Source organism: Plecotus auritus (assembly GCF_963455305.1).
Source record: "Plecotus auritus genome assembly, chromosome: 2".
NCBI lineage: Eukaryota > Metazoa > Chordata > Mammalia > Chiroptera > Vespertilionidae > Plecotus > Plecotus auritus.
The window spans coordinates 31,503,642-31,519,464 of NC_137771.1; the positions used below are offsets into that span (position 1 = coordinate 31,503,642).

Consider the following 15,823-nt stretch of genomic DNA (forward strand, 5'->3'; position numbering starts at 1 on the left):
CGAGGCAGCGCCTCCCGTCAGCCCGCCTGTGAGGCCGAGATCCGGCCGCTCTCGGTTTCTGTCGTCTCCCTCATGGGCACACGCGTGGCCTCGGGGAGGGAGGCCCGCGGCGGCGGGATTTGAACCTGTGTCCCCTATCTCTCTTCAGGGCTGGGTTTACCCTAGTTGAGACACCGCTTGGAGAGCGGGTCAAAGGCCGGAACCGGGTACCCCGGGCGGAAGGCGAGAGGCCGCCAGTGCTGGCGGGGCTCGGCCGCTCCGCGGCGCCCTCTCCACACCGCCCCACCCCCACCTCCCCCCGCCGCGCGCCCGCCTAATGGCTCAGGCGCACGCCACCTCGCGACGGGCGGGACAGGGGCGGGGCCTGGGAGCCGCCGCCCCGCCCCCAGACAGCTCCGCCCCGCCCCCGCCTCAGCGCTGCTGCCCGGATCGAGCCCCCTGCCGCTCGCCCGCCAGCCGCCCTCGGGAGCCGCCCCCACCCGCCCCTCTCGCGTCCTCCGTCGCTCCTGCGCAGGGGAAACATGGCGGCGGGAAGGGAGTGAGCGGTCTGTGCGGCCCCGCGCCTGCAGGTAAGCGCCTCGGCGGCTGCCTCCACCAGCCGGGACAGCCCGCTGCTTGAGGGGCCTGGAGGACCACGGCCCGCCAGGGCGGGGAGGCGGCGGCGGGACCTGCCGGCCCTCTGCTCCTGCCTCTCGGGACCCGGCTGTCTGTGTCTGTCGGGGCCAGTCGGCCTGTCGGTGGTCCGAGCGCGGTCGCGGCCCTTCCCCACCTCGTCAGCGCGGCCCGGAGGCCGGTGGCCGGTTCTGCATCAGCGGCCGGGCTGGCGGGTCCCAGTGTCCAGCCGGCGGCCTGACGCGGCAGGAGGTCCCGGCCCGGGGAACCCAAGGACAGAGGGACCTTTGGAGGTTCGGCATCGCGGGGTGGTGGGTGCGAGAGTCGCCCTGCCCAGGCCCGAGGGGCTGGGGTAGGCTTTGAGCCGAGGGCGGGGAGTCAGAGTGGTTGTCAGTCTGCGCGCCCGGTCTGTGTGTCTGCACGGACGCCAGAGCTGAGAGATGCTGTGGGTCCGGGCCCGAGCCCAGGTGGAGGACCGAGGTCGGCGGTGCGAGGGGCCCGGAGCTGTCAGCAGCGTCCTCCAGGCTGGCTCCAGCATCGGGAGCTGCGCGACAACTCACTGTGGCGCTGGAAACGGGCGGGGAGTGTAAGTTTCGTACCGCAGACCGTGGGGTGGGGGTGGGGGCGCTGGGCGCCCAGGTGAGCAAGGTGCCGGGAGGGCTGGACACCTGGGCAGTGCTGTGGGCCAGCCCCGAGAGGAATGAAAAAGTTTCCAGGAGATGGCCGAAACCCAGAACATCTCCAGACTGGAAGGGAATTTAAAAGTCATCCAGGGTCCCTTTCTTCCATCCCATGCTAAAGTAGCTTTGAAAATCCCAAATTCTACCGTGATATTTTGACCCACCTGTTTTTACACTTCCTCCAGTGATGGAAAACTAATCTCTTCCCAAGGAAACCCTTTTCCTTGTGGACACTCTTCAAGATACCTGAAGATAATAATCATATTCCTGGAGTCATGTCTTGTCTTCACTAATTCCAGTTCCTTCACTTGATTATTATATGTTGTGGTTCTCTAATCCCTTCTCTGAATGATTTCTAGTTTGCCCATATCCCCTTTAAAGGAGAGCGTCTTAATGTGAATGAGCAAGTATTAAGTTTCTCCAAGAAGCTCCTTGGCCCCAAGGATTGACCTGTTTAAATAAAAAATGCTCTAGTCCCTTTCTCATTTCTGTGCTGTTTTGATCTTAAAAACAAAACAAACAAACAAACAAAAAACATCTAGTACTGTTTGTTCGAACAAATGGGAAATGTTGGGTTTGCCCTCATTTTTTAAATGTCTATAAATACTTTATTAAATGAACTAATGTATATCAAAGTGTTGCAATGCACCATGCAAATAGAATATTTTATTTTTTTTACTCTGAAAAGGATTGAAACCTAGTTGGTGCCAAACTGCAATTTAATATTTAGTTGGAAAGGGAAATGCTTTATTATATTGAACTTTATGCTCTATTTCTAACTGCCAGTAGAAGGCCCAAAATTACTATGAAAAACATTTTTTGTTGCTCACTTACCAGCATTAATTTTTACTTGCTTTTTCATTACTTAGACTTGGTATGGGGTTAAGTTTTTAAAAAGGGTCTTTTACCAAGGTCTTAAAACCCTGCCTACAGCATCCCTGTTGGTTAGTAATTTTTTAAGCTCAGAAGAGCTGTGATGGCCTTGTAGATAAAATGCCAAGCTCTTGTATCTGGGACCCTTTCTAGTTCTAAGCAAAGTTTTGCTGTTTCCATAACATAGACAAATACGTACCAGCACTCAGAATTGGTTCTTTATCCTTATTCATACATGTTCATTTTTTAAGTTGTTTAGTGGTTTTGAAGTTTGTAGTGTATGTGTCAAGTTTTGATTTCTGGTATGTAGGTTGGATAAAAATTTGTATAACATCATTCTGTACATAACTGTACAGACCCAGGAAAGGTTCTGGTTCTTTCCCTTCATAGGACTTGGAATTAGTAGTAGGAAATCCTAAAAACTGTGAGAAAGAACTGGTGTGAATATCCCACTGAAAATTTAAGTTGAACGTGTTCTAACCTTTACATTTATGCATCTACTATTGTGTCAGCACTATGCCATGTATTGTCTTTAGCTGGATCTACAAATGTGAATAAGATACACTTCCAATCTTAGTTCTAAATGCTAAAATACTACTAGTATACCTCAGAATAAGAGGTAAGAGCTATGCATATAGTGCTTACGGTTAGAGTGCTAGCCTAGGACTTTGGGAACAGATGAGACCTGACCCAAATCTTAAATGTTAAGGAGGAGTAAGTCAGGCAAAGATGAATGAAAAGTGTGCTTCAAACAGAGAAAACAGCTTGAGGAAAGTCATCAATGTGAGAAAAGGAATAGCTTGCATGGGTAATCACAAGCAGTTTGGGACTGCTAAGAGTATAACAGTGAAGACATAAGTGGTAAATTGTGAGGCTGGAAATACAGGCAGATACCATATCATGTTAGAGTTTGTATGTATGAGTATCTTGAAATTAATTTAGTGAGGGATTTTTTAAAAAATCACTGAAAGGTTTTTATCAGACATGGTTGAATAACATCTTTGAAATGTGATCACAGGGATGAGGAGAAAGGAATGGAGGCTTTATGATTGATTGGTTATGCAGATGACAGGGTGAGGAGTCCGGCATGATACCCAGGTTTTTTTGTCAGGGTGACTAGGTGGATAGCGGTGATATTAACTGAGACAGGAAACACTGGATGATGAGTTCAGTTTTGGACTTGAAGATTTTGTGAGTTCTTGAGTTAGGTCAATGAGCAAATGTGGTGGAAGTAAGTTAGAAAAAAAGGAGGTTTTGGTCAGAAAGTGGAATATTGGAGTTAAATTGTCTGATATGGAGCTGTTGTAGGTCTCTGTGTGGGTAGCTGGAGTACAGCAGAGGTAAAGGTCAGTGAAGCTGAGTATGACAAGGAAGTCTGAGGCTCTTTTATTAAATGAGTCTTCTGTGTGGATTGTGAAGTGATTTAAAATGCTAGAATGTGGGGAAGAGAGAATATTGTGACCCAGGTACAGTGAATATAGGTGATTCATTGGGAGGGTGAGTAGATAACAGATGAGAAGGGTAGAGAGTGATATATAGCCAGATGGCATAAACCTCAAAGGAGGAGGGCTTTTTAAACACAAGAGTGGGAGAATAAAGTTGTTTTTTGTTTAACTTTTTTGGAAGCAGACTTCTGATTTCTTCATTTTTATTTGGGACTCATGTTAATCACTCAGTTTGCTCTGAAGAGTCTGTTCTTGATCTTGGAAAATAAGAGGGCAAATACTCTATATCAAATCTTTTCTGCCAATACTTAATTGCAAAGGCAATGAAGGTTTTTCCTGATCATTAGTGGGTGGATATAGGAAACAATCAGATCTATCTGGACTATGTCATTTATTGGCCTTAGGATTGTAAGCAAATTGTTTAACCTTTGAGACTTTCAGTGTCCTCATCTTTAAAAAATAAATTCCTACTTCATAGGGTGTCACAAAGATTATAAAAATAATATGTGTGTGTGTGCATAATTACTAGAAAAGCAATTGGTGCTTTGTAGATGCAAAGTAAATGTTAAAATGTTAGTTCTCTTCCAACTACCTTTAGGGTACTTCACCTCTGCTGGGGGAAAGAAAGTTTTTTTCATGCTCAACCTAAATTATAAGGCAATAAATACTTTATGGGAAATAAAAGCAAAAATGATATAGGAATTCAGAGGAGGGTGCCATCATTTTCAACATTTGGAAACAAGGTTGACATCACACTCAAGATGAATTTAATTTGGGTCTTGGAGAACAAATTTCAATAGATTTAATGATTTAGGTGAAGATACAAAGTAGGGAAAGTATAAGATATGTTGGTTAAAAAATGGTAGTCACCATAGGTTTGGGTATTGTATTTGTGTAACTCAGTTGTGAGAAATGTGGCTAAGGAGATGGGCTGGGGCCATCGTATTAAAGACCTGAAACTATGGAGTTTGGACTTGATTCTAGATATACTAGGGAGGTATAGATAGTACATCTTCTCTCACTACCTGTTTCCTAACTGTAAAATTTATAAGCATTGATTAAAACCAAGGAAGACATTTCACATTCAGAAATGTTTCTATGTAGGCCAAGTTTAGGTTAAACACATAAGTACTAAGCCCAGCCAGCATGTTTCAGTGGTTGAGCATTGACCTAAGAACCTGGAGGTCACGGTTCAATTCCTGGTCAGGGTACATGCCTGCGTTGCAGGCTCGATCCCCAGTGTGGGCCTTGCAGGAGGGAGCCAATCTATGATTCTATTCTATTGTATGAAATCAATACAAATATATATATTTTAAAGCCCTAGCTGGTTTGGCTCAGTACATAGAGCGTCGGCCTGCAGACTGAAGGGTCCCAGGTTCAATTCCAGACAAGGGCACATGCCTGGGTTGCGGGCTTGATCCCCAGTAGGGGGGCGTGCAGGAGGCAGCCAATCAATGATTCTCTCTCATCATTGATGTTTCTATCTCTCTCCCTCTCTGAAATCAATAAAAATATTTTTTAAAAAAATAAGTGCTAAGATTTGTTTTGTAGTTTAATCTTTGCATTAACCATGTTTGGGAGATAGGCTTAGTGGAGTTAAGAAACATAAAAGATCTCACTGGTAGAAAGTGACTAAAGATGCTCTGATTTCAAGTTCTTTTTTTATATTACCATAGTGACTTAGATTTGGGATGAAGCCTGGGTTTCTCATTAAAGAACCCAGGGCTGGTCACTTGCTTCTCTGATCCTCAATTCTTGGGACTCGAACCCCCACCTTCTGGTGTATGGAACGATGCTTCAATCAACTGAGCCACACTGGCCAGGGCTCCTTAAATTGTGAAGCATATAAAGACTGCTGCATTATTTTTTTCCCCTTCTGTATTATGTGTTACAAATGTTAGCTTTTAAAATTAAAGTATGTACATATTGTATATTCATTTTAATCACTATGTCTATTGCTCATTGATGTATTATAGGCACATCTCTAAGTGGTTTCTTATTTATTATAATTGCTTTTCTTATTTATTATAATTGCTTTTATTCATACTTACATAGAATTTCCTCTGGGACATTCAAACATGAATAAAGACTATTTTAGTCATTATGTCTTGTAAAGTATTATAGAAAACATGAGAGCCAGCATACTTGTTCTTAGAGATATTTGAGTGGAGAACAGACAACCATTTGTCTTAGAAGATTTAGAATGTTAGACTTCCAACCCTGACTTTTTTATGTTCTGTCTTATCTTCAGGTGCCTCAAGGGACTTCTGAAAAGTCTCCAAACCAGATTAAATTTGTCTCTAATATATGTGTAAAGAGACATACAAAATTATTCATACAGCCTTGGCCATTGTGGCTCAATTGGTTGGGTATCGTCTCATGCACCGAAAAGTTGCAGTTCGATTTCTGGTCAGGGCATATGCCCAGGTTGCAATGTTTCACTCTCACTTCAATGTTTCTCTCTCCCCCGCCTTCCTCTTTCTCTAAAAATCAATTTAAAATCTTTTAAAAATATTCATACAACATTATTGTAGCAGAAAATTCAAACTAGTCCAAATGCCTATCAATAAAATAATGAAAATATTATGGTATATTTACCTAATGGAAATGCATACAATAATGAAAATACATAAACTAGACCTATATAGTAACTTGGGTGAATCTCATATATAAAAGTTGTGTGAATAAAGCAAATGGCAGAACACATTTATAAAGCTTAACATGCATTATTATTTAGGGAAGCATGTTTATTATTTAGGAAAGTGGTGTTTTGAATGTCAAGGAAATAGCAATTGTTAAGTTTCAAAAAGAAAGGAACAGTTAGCAGTGTGAAAGTTTCTAGGCAGATAAAGTAAGAATACTATAAAAAGACCATTGGATAACAACAGCAACAATAAACATTGTGCTCTGAGGTACAGTAGGGATACCAAGATACTAGATAAGTGGATATCTCAGAATAGTAGTAATTCAATCTACCAGTTCTGTGGGCCAGTTATTATCATTCCATTTAATTATGGAGAAGATGGAGTCAGGGAAGCTATTCAAAATAGAGCCTCTCTATTTTTAAACATTTGATATATCAACACAATTGAAAGGATTTTAATCCTCTGCTGTCTATATTATCATTTCTCTAAAAAGTAACTAGGGTTAATATTGATAATTTTGTTTATGTCTTCTGTTTAATAAAGATAGAACTTAGGCTGTTGTTAGTGTATTTTCAGGATTGGATGATAGTCTAAAGATCAGTATTTCCATCTCCAATATTTAATAGGTAAGAAGGTGAAAGAGACCTTGTTAGCAGCATGATATGTGGAAAGAATTATGGCTTAGTGACTGAGTCCCAGTTCAAGTTCCTGTCTGCCATTCACTGGTTCTGTGATTTAGGCAAGTGGGAGCTGCAGTAGGTGATCACTAAAATTTCTTACAACTCTCAGGTTCTGTGAGTATTAGGTCAATTATTCAATGAAGAAACTGAGGCTCAAAGAAGGGACAATTTGTAGAGTCATAAAAACTGGAATTTGATTCTCTTGACTCTTGGTTCAAGAAATCTGATGGAAGAATCATCAAATATTTGAGTGGCTGCTATATATCAGGCACGTATTTAGTACCTGAAAAAACAAAGGCACATGAAATTGCTTTAGAATTTATCCACTATAAAAGTAACAACGAGCATCTTCTGTTTGTTTGTTTATACATATACTGTCTTACTCCAGAATGTACCTAAAGCATACCAACTCTGTGTAACATGCCATAACTACAAGTCTGAAGGGTTCCTATACCCCCTCCGCCCCATAGCTTAATAATTCACTAGAACAACCCACAGAACTCAAGAAAGTGCCATACAGGTTTATTATAAAGGATACAAATCAGGAACAGCCAAATGAAGAAACACCAAGAGTGAAGTCTGGGTGAGTACCGAACCCAAAGCTTCCTTGTCCTCTCTCTCCATGGAATCAGAGCACATCACCTTCTAGGATATTCAAACGTTTCAGGAGTATACAGTTTGGGGAACACAGATCAACACATACTAGTCTACCCTCTGCCCTGTCCCCCCAATTCATTCATGGTCCTTCCCATGTGCAAAAGTCATTCACTTTATCCCAACATTCCCCAAGGTCTTAACGTAGTCCAACATCAACTCTAGGTCCAGAATCTCATGTAAATGTAATTAACTCAAAAATCTCATCTTCTAAATCAACACGAGGAACTGTATTAAAGGGTCTTGGCATTAGAAAGGTTGAGAACCACTGTTCTAAATCATCTAAATAAGGTATGGGTGGAACTCTGGTATGGTCTATATGGGGGGGAAAATTCTTCTCCATTTGTGGATCTGTGAAACCTAGAAAACAACTTATCTGCTTCCAAGGTACAATGGGAGCACAGGAATAGGAAAGTTATTTCCATTAGGAAAGGGAGAAAATGGAAGGAATAAAATGGTTGCTAGTCTAAAGCAAATTTCACCCATCTGGGCAAATTCCGTTTGATCTCAAGGCTTGGGATAATCCTGACTGGATACTCTGTCCTCTAACCTGCTGGGCCAGCCCCACCCTTTTAGCTCAAGAGGATCCCAGTGGTTCAGTCATCTGTGGTGCTGCCCTTGGTGTTATTCTTCCTTCATTTTGTTTTCTTCTCTCTCCCTTTCATACTTCTGCTGGTATGAAATTCTCAAAAACCTTGTCAGTCTCTCATATAATTCATGGGGTCCAAACCATTTGACAAGAGGGTCCTCTGCAGATCTTTCCTGGGTAATCATGTATATACTGTATAACCGTTTCCCTATTTTGATTTTTCCTGGGTAACCATGTGTGTATACCCATATCTATTTCTAACTTGTGTGGTTGATTGTATCCATGAGTCAGGCAAATGATTGTCCAACCACACCCTTGGCCCTGTCTTCAGAGCACGCTGTCTGTCTGGATAGGCAGAGAATTTTCTAAATCACCAAGTGCTGGGTCCTTTTTACTTAACAGTTTATTCTTCAGTTTATCTCTTCTCATATTTTACTATAAGCACCAAGGAAAAAGTAGATCACAATGTCAACAATTTTCTTAGAATTTCCTTAACTAAATAAGTTCATCACATACAAGTTCACCCAATGGCTGAACACAATTCAGACAAGTTGTTTTTGCCAGTATTACAAGAAGTGTCTTTCTTCCAGTATTTAATAACATGTTCCTCATTTCCTTTTAAAGCCTCATTAGAAGCACCTTTAGTGTTCATATTTCCACCTACCATCTCTTCAGTGCAGTCTAGGTTTTCTCTCTCAATCCTCTACTTATTATTCAAATCCAAAGCTACTTCCTCATTTTTAAATTTTTGTTAGAGCAGCACTCTACTCTCATCAGTACCACAATCTGTATTAGTTTCCTGGGGCTACCAAAAGCTGGAAGAGGTAAGGAAAGATCGTCTCCTGCATACTTCAGAGAGAGCATGACCCTGCAACACCTTTATTTCACACTTCTAGCCTCTAGAACTGTGAGAGGATAAATTTCTGTTGTTTATTACATCCAGTATATGGTACTTTGTTATGGCAGCCCTAGGAAGCCAAAACAGGTATTAACCTGGAGGTACTGTAGTCATTAGTGAAAGACAGTGAGTGTAGGTGGTATCTTTTTGTATCCCTAGGATTTCCTGCCATTTCTCTTTCTTCTTTTAAATCATATTTGTGTCTAGTTGCACTACAAAGTTTACTTTTGTTGTGTTAACAGCTTATGATTTGCCTTTATCTCAGGAGAGTAGCCTTAAATCATTGGTAGGGATCCTTGGTACCAAGGGGCCTTCAAACTTTTGGAGGGGTAGGGCTTTAGTTTTATAGACCTTCCTTCTGCTAGAATGCCTAGTACTGGTTCTCAGTTTCCTTTCCATGCATATGTTGTAATACTTCCTGCATCCGGGAGAAGCAAGAACAACTCCAGTGGCACTTCATTTAGCTCTTGGATAGGCATTTGACCCATAAATGATGAATTACATGAGGCCTTTATCATTACTTCTAATGGACATCTGTGATTTTCAGTTTTGAGTTATTTTTAAAGACCACATTCTTTGCCTATCCTAATGAGGACCTGTACTTTTTTGGATTTCCCTTAGTGCCAGTCATAATGTTGGCAGGTCTCTTAGAAGATACTATATAAATATTGTTTTATCTATGGCACTGCTAGTGAGAGACTAGCTCTAGTAATAAATAAGAGATGTTAGTTGCCAGGGCTGTCATTTCAATTTGTCTTGCTTACAGTGAGCTCATTAATAAATTGTCACAGTGGTAATAGGAAAATAATGAACCTTCTGGAGGCCCAGCTGGGGCACAAAGTGCTAGCAGGGACCTTCAGGGCAACTGCCATTGTTACACACAGTTCAGTTAAAGGATTTCAGGCTCTTTTCCCCCTTTGAAACATTTATATTTTGCAAAATTGAAAATCTTTTTTTAACACTTGTGTACTTTCTAATTGTACTTGAATTCAATTTAACAAACATGTATCTGATGTCTACTATCATCAGACAGTGTGTTAGACCCTAGGGATATAAAGATAAATAAGACATCCGTTAGGGCCTCACTGTCAAATAGGCTATAGAGGCATATAAACAATACAGTATTTAAATGCTATTAAGTATAAACCAGATATCAACATAGCACAGAAGAAATTATTATCTAGGGAAAAAGGCTGAGGAAGAGGAGATACATTGATTTCTGAGTTAAATTTTGAAGGATCAGTGCTAATTTGACAAATTGAGTGTGTAATGGGAAAAGGGACTTCATTATAGATGAGTCGAGGGACTATAGATCATTTAAAATAACTTAGGGGAGGAAGGTAGAGAGAAGGAAAAAATGGGTAGATGAGGCTGGAGAAATATGTAGTCAAGGGCCAGATCTTAAAGGATTTAGGTTTTGAAAGGTGTAGCAATGCCAAGGATGTTGGTGGATTTCATTCTGTGGGCTACATGAATCTATGGAAAGATATTAAACAGAGAGTCAATATGATTGACTTTTTATTTTAGAAGTGTTATTCTGGTTGCCATACATATGATGGAATGGAAGTAAAGAGAGACCAATCAGAAGACTATTGATTAGTTTTGTGCAAGCAAGTAACAATATAATATACTGTAAAGAGCATGACCTAGATTGTTTAAAATCCTAGTTCAATCACCTACTAACTCTCTAAACTAACTCTTTAAGTTTTCTTGTCAGTGAAATGGAAATAATCTCATACTGGATGTTATGGAAAATCATATAAAGTAACATATATAAGTGGAATTGCTCCCATGAGCTAAGTATAAATCTAAGATGTTATATTTTTAACTTCTGTTTTTATTGAGTTTTAAGTAACTTATAGCCAAGTATAGGATTTCTTAAAAAGATTTTTTTTTTTTTATTGATTTTTAGAGAGGAAGGGAGAGGAAGAGAGAAAAAAAAATCCATGTGAGAGTGAAACATCCATCGGCTGCCTCCTACATGCCCCCTACCGGGTATTGAGCCCATAATCCAGAATCAAACCCACAACCCAGGCATATGCCCTGACCAGGAATAGAACCAGCAACCTTCAGTGCATGGGATGATGGCCAGCCAACTGAGCCACACCGCCAGGGCCCAAGCGTAGGATTTTTAAGAAGCACTTTTATTTTCCTTCTACCACTGTCCCAGTAAAACAAAAAGAAAGCCGAAAGGTTACAAATATTTTATATTCACATTAAGATCCATATTTTAGAGTTTTCCAATTAAAAAAATAACATAACTAAAGTATTTTCCTTTAGCTACCCTGCCAGACTCTCAGTTGGAGAATTAGGCTTAGTATCTTTTTTGAGTTAGTAGTGCAATAGGAAAAGATCAGAGCCTTAGCTCAACAAATGAGCTTTTTAGCTGAGAAATAGCATCAGAGTTTACTCTGCTTCTGTTTCTTCAAGTGCTTAATAAGGATAACATGAGTAGATGTCCTAGCCATTTTGCATATTTACTGTGAGGATCACTTTCTTTCTATAAGTGAACATTCATTAAACTACTATCCAAGATGCTGTTACAAAGAGTGTAGTAATGATTCAGATCAGAATTCTAATTTCAAGGGAATTATAGTGCTAACAGAACTGTAAAAGATGTATACGAACAACTAATACAAATAAAATAATATGTAAGTCAGTTAACTTTGAAAATTATAAAGGAGTGAAACTAGAAGTCATTTATATTTGTACAGTATATTGTAAAAATACGTTTTCCCATGCACCAAGAAGTCACTGGTTCAATTCCTAATCGGTGCACATGCTCCATTGCAGGCTCGATCCCCAGTGAGGGGTGTGCAGGAGGCAGCTGATCAATGACTCTCTTATCATTGATGTTTCTATCTCTCTCTCCCTCTCCCTTCTGCTCTCTAAAATCAATAAAAACATTTTTAAAAAATGTTTTATAAAGTATATTTCATACGTTTTTATTATTTAAAGTGCTTCTCCGAGTAAAGGTGAGATAGAGTCACTTTCTTAGATACTTGTGGAAAATCAATGATAAAGATAGATTTCGATTTTATAAAGATTTTTAAACCTACATACATATTTTGATCCCAGGCTTAAATATTCACTAATATCAGTATAACTTAGTTAAGTTACTCTGAAAGCCTTAGGGGTGATGTGTGTGTGTGTAATGGAGATAATATCACTTGCCTTTCAGATTTGTTGTGATGAAATGGTCATATATGTAAAAGTGCTAAAAAAAAAAAAAAACCCAACATTCTTGCCTTTAGTCTCTTTGCTCTAGCCTACCCATCTTTTCACTGTTGTCCAATGTTGCCCAATTTTGAGCTTTGATATAGCATCTTCTCTAAGATATTTTTAAAAATTTATTTTATTGTTTAAAGTATTACAAATAGTAGTACATATGTCTCCTTTTTTCCCTATTGACCTTCCCCAGGCCTCCAGTATTTCCCCCCGCCCCCCCCCCCCGCACATGCCCCACCCCCCTCCCCAGTGTCTTGTGTCCATTGGTCATGCTTATATGCATGCATACAAGTCAGCGGGAAGGCTGGGGAATGTTGTGGAGGGGGAGGAGGTAAGAGATCTCTGAGATATTTTAAAGTAGTTTTTTTACTTGTGAAAAATTTCAAACATATAACAAAATTAAAAGGATTTTGCAATGAAAAACCTTATGTTCACCACATAAATTTTACCATTACTTGTAAATATTGCTTATCTACTAGTATTTATGTATCCCTCTACCTACCTAGCTGTATTGAAATTTCTCTGGTGATTTTTTTAGGACTTTTCTGAAAGATATTTAAATTAATTTGGAGGCCAGGAGTACAAATGCATTTCAAATATTTGTAATTAAATAGCTTTTCTATTTACATTGTTCTGTTCCTATGAAGAATTTTGTTTACCAGGTTGTTCATTATTTTGATCTTTTTGTACTATTTGTGTTCCTACCTTCATTTCTAACCTTAATTCATCCTATTGCATTTTCCTGAGAATGCCATCAGCTAATCTTTTTTCAATTTTACATTTAGAGTAGGTTCTTTATGGTAGTCCTTGTTGTCTTTTTCTCCTTTTAAAATTAATAAAAAGTAATACTGTACATTTTGTGCCTAGTGGCAAACAGTGCAGCTAGAAGCTTGCTTTGATTAGAGAGAGATGCTAGCTAGCACAGGTCTTAAAATCTCAGGTATCTCAATACTTTCCATCAACTCCCATTTCTTGTTTCTTAGCTTGGGTGTTTCCCCAGGACAGCTCATCTATTTAGAATGCCTTAGGAGTAAATACAATCCTTTACCTATGTTTTGTTAGAGTCTCTCAGCAATTGATTGATTTTCTCCATTATATAGCTCTATTTAGATTATATATTACAGAAATTCTTCAAAGTTTCTGGTTATTTGATGGTACTCTTTCCTATTTTCCATTGCTGCTAAGTAGCTGGATACTTTCTCATATTTTTAAAATCTCATATTTTTAATGACTTTTAATCAGATAGAATTTGCCATTATGTTTTGTGGATTTCCTTAATACGCTGTGAGGACTGTATTCAGAAGTCTTTGAAAAACCAAATAATATTCATGATTATGTCTCTTAACTACTTTCATCCTCTCATTACCTTGATCCTGTAAGATTCTAGAGTGACTTATAGATACTAAAGGCTCCAGCTTGTTTTGTTTCATTTTAAGAGATTTTCTACAAAATTTCTCTCAGAAATCATCTGAGTTTAAATTCAAACCACCCAAAATGTTATTTTTTTTTAAAAAAATGTCTTTTATTTATTTAAGGGAGAGAAAGAAACATCAATCTGCTGCCTCCCGCATGCATCCTTACTAGAGATCAAATCTGCAATCTGGCCATGTGTCCTGACTGGTAATTGAACCTGCAACCCTTACAGTGCACAGGACAATGCTCAACCATCTGAGCCATACTGGCCAGGGTGAAAATACTATTCTTTAAATTAAAAAAGTAGTTATTGTGCTCTGGTCATATAATTTTTTAATTGCATACCTTTTTTTTTTTTTTAATGATTAGACTTCATTCATTTCATTCAAAAATACTTATTGAGTGTCTCCTCAATACCAGGCACTATTCCAAGTGCTGGGATATAGTGCTGAATAAATAACACTGATGAGGCCCCAGTAGAGGACACAAATCCTATCCTATATAATAAAAGGCTAATATGCAAATCAACCAAATGGCAGAACAACCAGTCGCTATGATGCTCACTGACCACCAGGGGACAGACTCTCAACACAGGAGCTGCCCCCTGGTGGTCAGTGCGCTCCCACAGGGGGAGCACCGTTCAGCCAGAAGCCGGGCTCATGGCTGGCAAATGCAGCAGCAGTGGTGGGAGCCTTTCCCTCCTCCTCGACTGTGCTAAAGAGCAGTGAGCCGAGCAGTAAGGATCAGTGAGCAGGCGGGCGGTAAGGAACGAGGGGTCCTGGACTGCAAGAGGGATGTCTGCTGAGGGGGTCCCAGACTGTGAGAGGGCGCATGCTGGGCTGAGGGACCCCCCAAGTGCACGAATTTCATGCACTGGGCCTCTAGTAAATAGATAAGGAACATATTAAATGGTGCTAACTGCTGTGAAGAATTAAGAGTGATATGATAGAGTCTGGATGACTACTCTAGATTGAGTGGTCAGGGAAGGGTTCTCTGGGGAGGTGGCATTTACTAATAAGCTGAGACTTCAATGGTAAGCCAGCTATATGAGTATGAGGTGGAGCATTCCAGGTAGTATAAAATCCTAAAGTAGTAGGTAAGGAGCTTGGCCTGCATCAGGAGCAGAGAAGGCCAGCTTGGCTTGAGCAAAATGAATGAGAGTGGTAGGAGAAAAGTTGGTAGAGCTCAGGGTCAGATCATGAACAGTTATGTGGGTCAGGGTGAGGTACTGCGATTTAATTTTAAGTGCTATTGGGAGTCTTGAGGAGATTTTAAGCAGGGGAGTGACATGAGCTAATTCACATTAACGTATAATCAAGATAGAGACATAATGGAGATAGTCAGGCAATGGTGAGAGCCTCTAACTGAACATAGACCAAAGATTGTGTTTATTCATAACTTGGATATACTAAACTAGAGGCCCAGTGCGCAAAATTTGTGCACTTGGGGGGGGTCCCTCAGCCCAGCCTGCACCCTCTCGCAGTCTGGGACCCCTCGGCGGACATCCTTCTCGCAAGTCTGGGATCCCTCTCACAGTCCGGGACCCCTCGCTCCTTACCACCCTCCTGCTCGCTGCTCCTTATTGCTCAGCTTGCTGCTCCTTAGCTCAGCCGAGGAGGAGGGCAAGGCTCCCGCCACTGCTGCTGCGCTCGCCAGTCATCAGCCTGGCTTCTGGCTGAACGGTGCTCCCCCTGTGGGAGCACACTGACCACCAGGGGGCAGCTTCTGTGTTGAGCGTCTGCCCCCTGGTGGTCAGTGCATGTCATAGCAACTGGTTGTTCCACCATTTGGTTGATTTGCATATTAGCCTTTTATTATATTGGACTAAGGACCCAGTGCATAAATTCATGCATCTTGAAAGTAACTGTGGGTTACAAGGCTGTGGTGGGCACAGGGGCAGGTCTCAGCCCATTCTGCGTGCCCCTGCCCGGCCCTCCCTCCATGGTCCCTGGTCCACTGTCTACTGGCAGCCCTGCTCCCGCTGCCGCCGCTCCCACATGCTAACAGCACTGGTCCCACTCGCACCCACTGACAGCACGGAGCAATTGGGGCCAGCGCCAGCAGCAGGTGCGAGCGGCGGCTTCTGCCCCGATTGCCCCTCAAGAG

General features: G+C 41.1%; 1 protein-coding gene across 15 annotated transcripts in view; it reads left to right on the forward strand.

Annotated features, from left to right (window-relative positions):
• The first annotated feature begins 350 nt into the window (after nucleotides 1-350).
• SCMH1 (Scm polycomb group protein homolog 1) overlaps nucleotides 351-15,823 on the forward strand; it is a 136,052-nt gene continuing 120,579 nt past the window's right edge. For 7 of the 15 annotated variants that reach the window (XM_080653462.1, XM_080653465.1, XM_080653451.1 and 4 more), the window contains exon 1: nucleotides 384-569. The gene's annotated coding sequence lies outside the window, so the exon portion shown is untranslated. Of the gene's footprint in view, nucleotides 570-15,823 lie in introns of all 15 variants that reach the window. The other 8 variants (XM_080653458.1, XM_080653460.1, XM_080653463.1 and 5 more) reach the window with 2 other exon arrangements.